Below are 9,398 nucleotides of genomic sequence, written 5' to 3'. Positions count from 1 at the left end.
TTTAATATATTTTAAATTTTAGTTTATTCTTGCATGGTAAAGCTATTCGGTGTCACATGACCCTTTAAAAATGATTTTAATAGGTTGATTTGATGCTAAAAAAAACCCTTTTGTATAGTTAATTATTGTTGAAAACAGTTAATATTTATGTGCTGCTTAATATTTTACTTTTTTTCAGGATTCTATGAACATAATGTTCAAAAGAACAGCATTTATTTGAAATTCAAATCTTCTGTAACATTGTAATAGTCTTTCCTGTCACTTTTGATCAATTTAGTAGGACGTTGCTGAATAAAAGTATAAATTTCTTTGACCATACATTTTTGAGTGCATATGTGTGTTTTAAACATTATTTGTTATAAAATTGTTACCTACACGGTGACATGTAATGTAATAAAAGGCCTAGCCTACTGATAAGATTAAAGTCGCCATGAACCGGAAGTTACAAACGACTTTTCTCCAGTGTTGTGACGTATTTCCAAGTGAAACGGAATATTGAATAGAGGGCAGGGTTTTACTTTAGCGCTCCTCCTCTCCATCTCTCGCTCATAGCAGACTTAGAGTTGCCACGCCCTCGCACCATAGCACATGACAGGAAGAGAAGAGAAGTCGTTTCGAGGGGGGGAGGGAAGGATAACGTATTTGATTAAAGAATATAAGGGCACATGAATTTTTAAAAATTAATGAAGTGCACAGATAAATAATGTATACGAATTGTAAAATTTGATTTCATGGCAACTTTAATGTCCAAAATAGCCTATATATATATAAACTCTACAACATCAAACCAAAAGGATAGGTTCCCATTACCAAAGGCAATGACATTGATTAGACAAAATAGACAATATTTGATATAGCCACAAGGAGGTGAAGATGTTGTGTAAATGTTGGTATTTTCCTCACACAAAGACACCACAAGACGTGAAAAACGGCATATGAGATTTATGTAATATGTTTATGGTACTTCTATAGTGCTTTTTGACCTTTTCATTCATTCATTTTTCAGTTTGATAGTATATGCCCACCCTGATTATCCATCACAGCTGAAAAAAAAAAAAAGCTAAACCCAGCATATGCTGTTTGGCTGGTTTAAGTTGGCTTCCCAGCCTGACTAAGAAAGTTAAAAAAAAGTGGTCAAAACCAAGTTTGAAATGCCTCGACAAAAAATACAGTGGTGAGAAAACAGTAGTTAAGAAAGCATCTTATCATGATGTGGTTATGTTTGCACCAGCTCTGCAATTCAGCATTCCAGTCAAATCAAATCATGTTTATTTATAGCACTTTATGCAATAGATTGCTCTAAATGAACCAGAGAAGATTTTCACCTAAAAGACGGGATGGGGATGGAGCCTCAAAGCTCACCTAACTATTACATAATCGATTCAGACCAACATAGTTCGAAGGTGTTTACCAGCTGGAGTAAACTTTTCCAGAAATTTAGCTTTTGGCAAGGTGTTTTGAATTCCAGAAAAAAGCACCAAACAAACTTTGTTTTGGCTTGAAATGACGTCACACCAGTTTGTTGTTTGATTTTGATGCTTGAAGTATATATATATATATATATATATATATATATATATATATATATATATATATATATATATGTCAGCTGGGATGCTAAAGATATATTGTTCAAAATTCTCTTTTTGTGATCCACAGAAGCAAGTAAATCATATTTAGGTGTGTAAATAATGATTTTGTTATTGGTAACTTCTTTATTTGGTGCACTGTCCCTTTAATACCAGCAGCCACAGCCACATCTGATTACATGTGGTAAGCACACATACATCTCAATAATTGCAGTTCTAAGACTGCAAAATGCTGTTTTCAATACATTGAGCAGATGTAAGGAAATTGTGTGGGTCAGCTCTCAGTGGGCCTAGCCTTACTAAGGCCTGTTTGTGCCGGCCCAGTCGTTATCTTTCCCCCCTTTCTGCATTATTCACCATGAGGTGACCAAGGGGATGCTCTCTCTCTCTCTCTTTCTCTATCTCTCTCTCTCTCTCTCAATTTGAAATTATTTTTGCCTTGCATCGAAGCACATTCTGCTTGACACAAAGACAAAGGACCTTGCACACGTGCATCTCCCGAGTCCCTGGCAATATTAAAAATTAATGCTAGCATAATTTCTGTGGTTCCCAAGGAGCTGAGGAGTGCAGGCCCGCAGTCATCGGTGAGTTATGTGTTTTTCCCAATGGCGAAAAGATTGTCAAAATCAATTGTGTGCGGGGCAGTGAGATATCTCAGTGTTTAAAGCAGTGTTTAAGAGCTTAGCAGTAGGCCAGAGAAGGGTTAATTGTAACACACTTTGAGCTTTCCTTTGGTTTTTCCTTTTACTTAAAAAGAAAAAAGTTTTCTATTTTAATATAATTTAAAAATTTTAATTTATTCCTGTGATGACAAAGCTGAATTTTTAGTGTCCCATGATCATTCAGAAATCATACTTTAGTACTGATTTGGTGCTCAAGAAACATTTCTTATTATATCAATGTTGAAAACGGTTGTCCCGCTTAATATTTGATTCTTTGATAAATAGAAAGTTTTTGTCTTTACTGTCACTTTTGATCAATTGAATGCATACTTGCTTAGTAAAAGTATTAATTTGTTTTTTTTAAAAACACCTTTCTGAACAGTATGAACAATCAGATGTGAGTCCACATTTCTTTATATGTGTATGAATGAACCTGCACGCCGACCGTTCTCTCAGTTCGCCAGCTGCAAGAGTGAGCAGATTCTACATTTAGCCAGCTATTATTTATGTACTGCGTAGACCCAGCCCCAGCGAGCACGGCAATTCTCTTTAACATCAAAGCCAGATGAGCAGGGCCTCCACTTTCCCGTAGGAACATGCTCTTTTGATTCTCTTCTATCTCTACCCCTCTCTTCCACACTCCCTCTCTATGTGGAGTGTTTCCCCTCACCCCAGCGCCAGCTTCCAGGGTCACCTGACGCAGAGCAGGGGCCTGCTGAGGGTTGGTGTCTCCTCCCGGGCCTGCCGTGCCTGTGAATTACAGCGCCGTTCCACGTTATTAAACATGACACTCCAGCAAGATAATGGAGGCTTTCTTCATCCCCATTTGAAATCCTAATCTCATTTCTTTGATTAATAGGCGCTGATCTGCATATCAAGGGCTCTTGTTAATTTACTCCAGCAAAACCCCCATTTTTATGATGCACTTGCAAAAGAGATCGAGAGAGATTGTGAGGGGAGGTAGTGCCCATATCAGTGCTCCCAGTCTCTGCCCTCCTCCTCTTTCTCCTCATGCTGATATGATGCATGCGGAGTGAGATGAAAGTGCTGGGGTATAAACATGAGGGCAGCGCTTTTGAGTGATACGATGTCTTTTTGTGGATGCAGATCTCTTTTGGATCATCACTGCAGGTTTTGCATTCCACGCAGCGCATTATGTGTGAAGAACGCCCCTCAATTCTGCTTCCTGAACATTTCAAATCACAAGGAAGAGCGCCTTCGTTTCATCACAGGCCTTTAGCAGTTTTCAAAGACCTTGCGCACATCTCCATTATTCCCTTTTATGTTATCTAGCAGTACTTCTCACATTAACTCTCTCTTCCTGTATGGAACCTCAGAACTGGCCGAATGATGATGTTACTATATAACCTTTCCACAGATAAACTAGACGCGCAGTTTTTGTTTATTAGTCTTACAGACATATTTTAACATCCAAAGTAATTTCATTCAGTGAACAGGTTGCTCTTGATGCAAGTTTTATATACTGTATTAAATATAATTCATAGCAATGAATTCATATGTTTGTAATAATACAATATGTACATTTATTTTATAAAGTTTTATGAGTCCTGGGAGAATATCTTATTGTTCAAAAGTTTAGGGTCGGTACAAATTTTTTAGTCTTTTATGCTTACCAAGGCTGCATTTGTTTGATCATAAGTACAGTAAAACCAGTAGTATTGCAAAAAAAATTATTACAATTTAAAATAACTGCTTTCTATGTTAATATGTAAATTGTAATTTATTTCTGTGAATTTTCAGCATCATTACTCCAGTCTTCAGTGTCACATGATCCTTCAGAAATCATTTTAATATTCTGCTTTGCTGCGCAAGAAACATTTCTTCTTATTATAAATTTTGAAAATAGTTGTGCTGCTGAATATTTTTGTGGAAAACGTGATACTTTTTTTACAAAGGACTCCAAACTCTTTATTTATATTTGTAAAGAATGTCATTCTATTTTAGATGTACAGGGAAAAATAAACTGGATAGAGACTTTTGAGAACATATTTTAACAGATTAAACGTCTTTGCTATCTTGTTTCCAATTTAAACGGATTTGTAGATTATAATGGAAGCAATCTTTTGTTTTGTTTTACAGGTTTTAGGTCCGGTTTAAACATGCAGATCTGTTCTAGATCTGGCACTTGTCCAGCACCAGCATGCTGTTGGTGCATAAAAAGGCAGGTGTGACCTTTCTATCCCATTGCAGCCATCCAGTGTATGAGATGCCTATAGGGCTCCTCAACATCTGATCCCCCACCTGAAGGCCTCGACAGGCAAGAAGGGCCAATTATAACCCTCCTCACTCAAACAGGGGGTGATGCTCAAACTCAGTGGTTCCTTTTTTAGTCTACGGTCTCAGTGGCGCAGGGAAGACGTAACTGCTTGTTGGTATGTTCGCATGTCTGAGGAGCGGAAGGGCAGGAGCTGAAGCTTGTGAAGAATGCAGACGTGGTCGAGAGAAACTCTTCAACCGCTCTGAGACTTCCAAGCATGTGGAGAGACTGGTGGGGGAGGGATGCTGCCTGTCTTCTCCCCCTGGAGGCTGAACTCCAATCTGAGAACTAACTATTGTTTTGCGTACCTTCATCTAGAGCACCGTGATTATCCCTCTCTTGCAGGAAACGTTACTACACTTCACCTATCAATGGTTCATCTTTCAAGTATGTCTCCATCTGAATGTTCTCTGATTTGTTTTGTTTTTCAGGTGCAGTGTAGAGAACTGGTAATGGTCATGCTGTTTGGCTGCTTTGCTGAGGAAAAGGGCCCTTGATAGTTAGATGAGACATTTATGGAACAATCAGGACAAAAGATGCTATTTGTGTCTTTACAAAAGGATTCTTAACACGTTACCTATTGTCACTTCCATTGTGAGTATCAGAGAAATGCAGCCAATTGCTCTTTTTGAAAACTGAAGCATAAACAAAGTTCAATGTTCAGTTGTCTGTCCGTCTTTGACAACAAAGACCAATCTCTATTTTTTTTTTGTTAACAAAATTTGCCAACACCAATTTAATGGTATGCTAGTGTACATCTTAAAGATGAATTGCATAATTTCTGTAATTTTGGCAAGTGCAAAAATAATGACAGATCTGCTAAATAGTCCCACTCTCAAACTCACAGCATTGGTTGAGTCTGTGTTGCTGTGATGGGCTGGTCGGAATGCTCAATAAATAATACATATTGTAAACAGAGTATAAATCTTAGATGAAAAACTTAGAAATGGTAACCTTGGCAGTTGGCACCTTACTAAAATAAGTTCAAGTACTAAAATTACTAAAACTATAATGGAAATAAAAATAATTACCAAAACAAAACAACAACAAAAAAACAATAGCCTATAAACAACAAAACTAATGCAAATGACAAAAGAACACACCAAAATTACTCAAACTTAAAACAAAATTAGAATGAAAATATAAATAATAGGCTACTAATATAATACTGTTAATTCATTAGCATTTGGATGTAAATATGATTTCATGACATTTGAGCGCCTTTCACACAGAGATTCCGGAAAATACACGGATAAAGTGACCCGGGTTCGTTTGATTTTGGTTCATTCACACTAGTGATTTTCCGGAATCAGAAAGTGTGTTCACACACAAGCCGTAAAAATCCTGTTAAGACACGTGACATCGATGTGACATGTAACGTTAATGTCTCAGCGGCGTCTAAAGTTTGCTTATGAGCTGCGATTTCTCTCGAGAGAAACCACGCTTGTGCATTTTTTTCTCTGATGCATTACATACCGTTTCACTAGCTGGCGAACGATCCTGGCTTCAGCGTCATCACTACGACACGGCATTATTACAGCTTTTGTTCACACAGCGCGCGTTCCGGGACTGAACACGGCGATGTTACTAGGTCCCCAACCCGGCATCGATGCCGGCATCAATACCGGGTCGTGTTTGCGTTCACACAGAAGGCGTTCTGGCAATTCCCCGGCAATTTGCCGGGATCATCGCGCTGTGTGAAAGGGGCTTTGTAATAGTTGTCCAACTCTGATAACCAACTCAGTGGCCACCTCCTAATAACTTATTCTGAGAATTTTTTTTAATTAAATGTAGTAAATACAATTAGATTTTTTGATTTTTTTGACATTTTTATTGAAGAAAATACTCAACGTTTATTAATAAATTACACACTCCATGTCGTTACATAGAAATCCCCCTTTTTCTACCTAGAGGTGCTGCTCTTTTACGTAGCAAAAACTGCTTTCAACGTGGTGTAAAAGAGATGTAAGAGCAGCTTCTTTATAGTTTTCTCTGCTTATTAAACTGGGAAAACATAAAATAACACTTTAAAAGAAAATTCCCCTCCATAATTATCATCATCATCATCATCACCCACAGAGTTGCTGTTCAGTTCCCTGACATTCACATGAAAAACGAGATGTTATTAAGATGCTTTTAAATGATGTACAGCTTTCCTTGTCTTCATACGTGGCTCATAGCCAGAGGTATGATAAGGTAATTAACCAGCTCATTTCAGGAACACCTCAGAGGGAAGCCAGACAATGGCTAATTTACGGGTTAATTATTAAGATGGGGGGAAAGGTAAACATCGTAAGAATCAATTTGCCAGCTCCCACTGCACTAAGTTCAAATCTGTTCAAAGATGCTTCACAGAAGACAAAACAATGGAAGGGCTGAAGATTGCTATGGAATAAATGGAGGGTGGGCTCTTCTGGCAGCACAATCACAATTATGTCTGCTCTGACATCAAAATCTTGAAGGTGGTGTCATACGGCTAGGCGAAGCTGTCTAATAAATGATGCTCCTCTGAGAACAGATGTTGCAGACCAAGTGCAATACAACTGACAGTCTTACCTCGTAAATACTGCCAAGAGATATCTGTCGCTCCGAGATTATGCTTTTAATCAGACTCTTCCGCAGCAGCTGAATGTTAGAAATTATGAACAGCTCTTTCATAGGCCCATTCTCGTGGCATTAAGGTGGTGATGACATTGTCAGAGTAAGGTCTATTGGGGTTCTGTCCGTTTGATGATGCAGAGGCTGGCCACCTCGAGAGAAATCCATTTTTGTGATCTGCAAGTCTTGGAATTGTGATTATAATCACATTGCAGTATGCGAAAATAACCTGTTCAAGATAATTAATGGGCGAGTCCTCTGTGTGACTGGCACTCTGAGCATAAATAACCTGGAAATATTCGTAAAAACCATGGTAACGGAGAGGTAATTGCTAGAACGTTCTCGTCTCCGAGATTTGATTGGAAGGGACGAAAAAATTAGTCCTTGCTCACAGTTAAACCTCCATTAATTGTATGCATTGTGTGCATTCATTTGTCACAGAAGACAGTCTTAGTTTCTCAGGGGCCCTTTCTTATGGTCAGAATGAGGGCAATTAGCCTTAAGGCTTGTGAAATGTTTTCCTCTTACAAAAGAAAGAGTCAGATTTGACCAAGTGCACCAGGGCAGTGATGTCAAGTGCTAGCTTTTAAAGCAGTTTGAATGAAAGTTTTCTTTTCTATTGATTAAAATCTCTTTCTGGAACCACAATTTCAAAACATTTGTCTTTTTTAAATTGTCAGTCAGAATGCTAAGACAACCCCTAACCACATAGCATGCTGTTATTTGGTGTCCAATAGTTTCAAACTCGTGAGTAAAAAAATATGTATACTATGTAAAAGTGTGTATATATATTTAAATCAATACTTTAAAAACAATTTAAGATCTAGCTGGGAAACTGTTCTTTGATTTGTTCTTCTTTGTATTCACGAAACAGAGTTGAACTTGCTCGTAAATTTGGCGGTTTCAATGAGACTCATTCATAAGTTCACAACTGTCCCCGTCTTTGAATCGTGAGGGGCAGTGTTGAGGAAAATTAATTTTAAAAGTAATGCATTGCAATATTGCGTTCCTCCTTATTAAAAGTAACTAATTGTGTTACTTAGTTACAATCTATAGAAAGTAATACGTTGTTACTTTTGCGTTACTTTTTCTCACGTGGGCTGAGATTTCTTGTTTGGCAAATGTAAAGGCCCTTTCATACTAAATGGTCAATTGAATTGGATAATCGAAGGTCAGCAGCAAAGACATTGGTTGATAAAGTGAGATTAAATACATGGAAAGTATATTTGTATTATTTAACATACTTAATTATGCAGGTTTGTGTAATATTCTGAGTTTGCCTTTCACTGTTTTTATTAATTTTTACAGAATACTGAATCTGTTATTAAGCAAGTGAGATGAGTAAATGCATGCTTACATTTAGTAAAATTTATATCATGTTTACACTCGCGTTGCTTCATAAAATTGAGGTTAAACGTCAAGGTCAAACGTTAAAACAGTATGAGCACATTATGGGATTGTCTGACAGCAAAGGATATATATCTTAATTTAGGGTAAAATAGTATGTTCTTAATCATTATTTTTATTGGTACTTGTATGTATGATCTAGAAGTATATTTACATTTCTTTTCTCTGCCATGCACCCAAGATTGATTATAACTGACCCGCTGCAATGCATTATGGGATTTCCTTCTCTAAGGATGTCAGGTCCTTCTGTTGCTGGAGCCCACAATGAGATTCTGTCAAGCTAACTCCTCTGTAAAGCATGTCCTCGCTCAACCACACAACAACAGGTTTGAATCATGCAACATAGCAAGGCGCTGGAATCTTGTGATTAATAAAGATATCATTCAAGCCAGCATTCTCTTTGCTCTGTACAGGCGAAGGAGAATTCCTGGCATGTGAGCGAGTGGGAACGCTCAGTGTGAGCTAGCGCAAGGTAGACGTGGAGAATGCAGAGTGAATGGCACCATGTTGGAGGAATGGTGACCAGAAGCGCAGAGAACGAGATCACCCAGATACTGCTCATTCCTGCTCTGACGCTGTGCACATGGGGCTATGTCGTCCTCCTTTGTCATGCAGCAGTCTGTGCACACAGTCATGAGCTACTCAAACAGCATGTGTGATTGCCACCCATCACAGAAAAGCTAATATTCTGGATTCTGTGGAGGAGAGGGGCCGTTTTGAGGGCCTGTAGTGCCCCACCTCTCTATGGGGGACAGTGGAGGGCTTTGTTCCCCTCTCATGCCTTGCATTCCCCATGTAGCCAGGCCTATGTGCAAGGCAGAGTTCATAGAGTGGGGACAGGAGCCTTTTCTCTTCTGCTAAATC

The sequence above is a fragment of the Abramis brama genome, assembly GCF_963993115.1.
Source record: "Abramis brama genome assembly, chromosome: 7".
Taxonomy (NCBI): Eukaryota; Metazoa; Chordata; class Actinopteri; order Cypriniformes; family Leuciscidae; genus Abramis; species Abramis brama.
Note: the sequence above shows the minus strand (reverse complement) of the source record.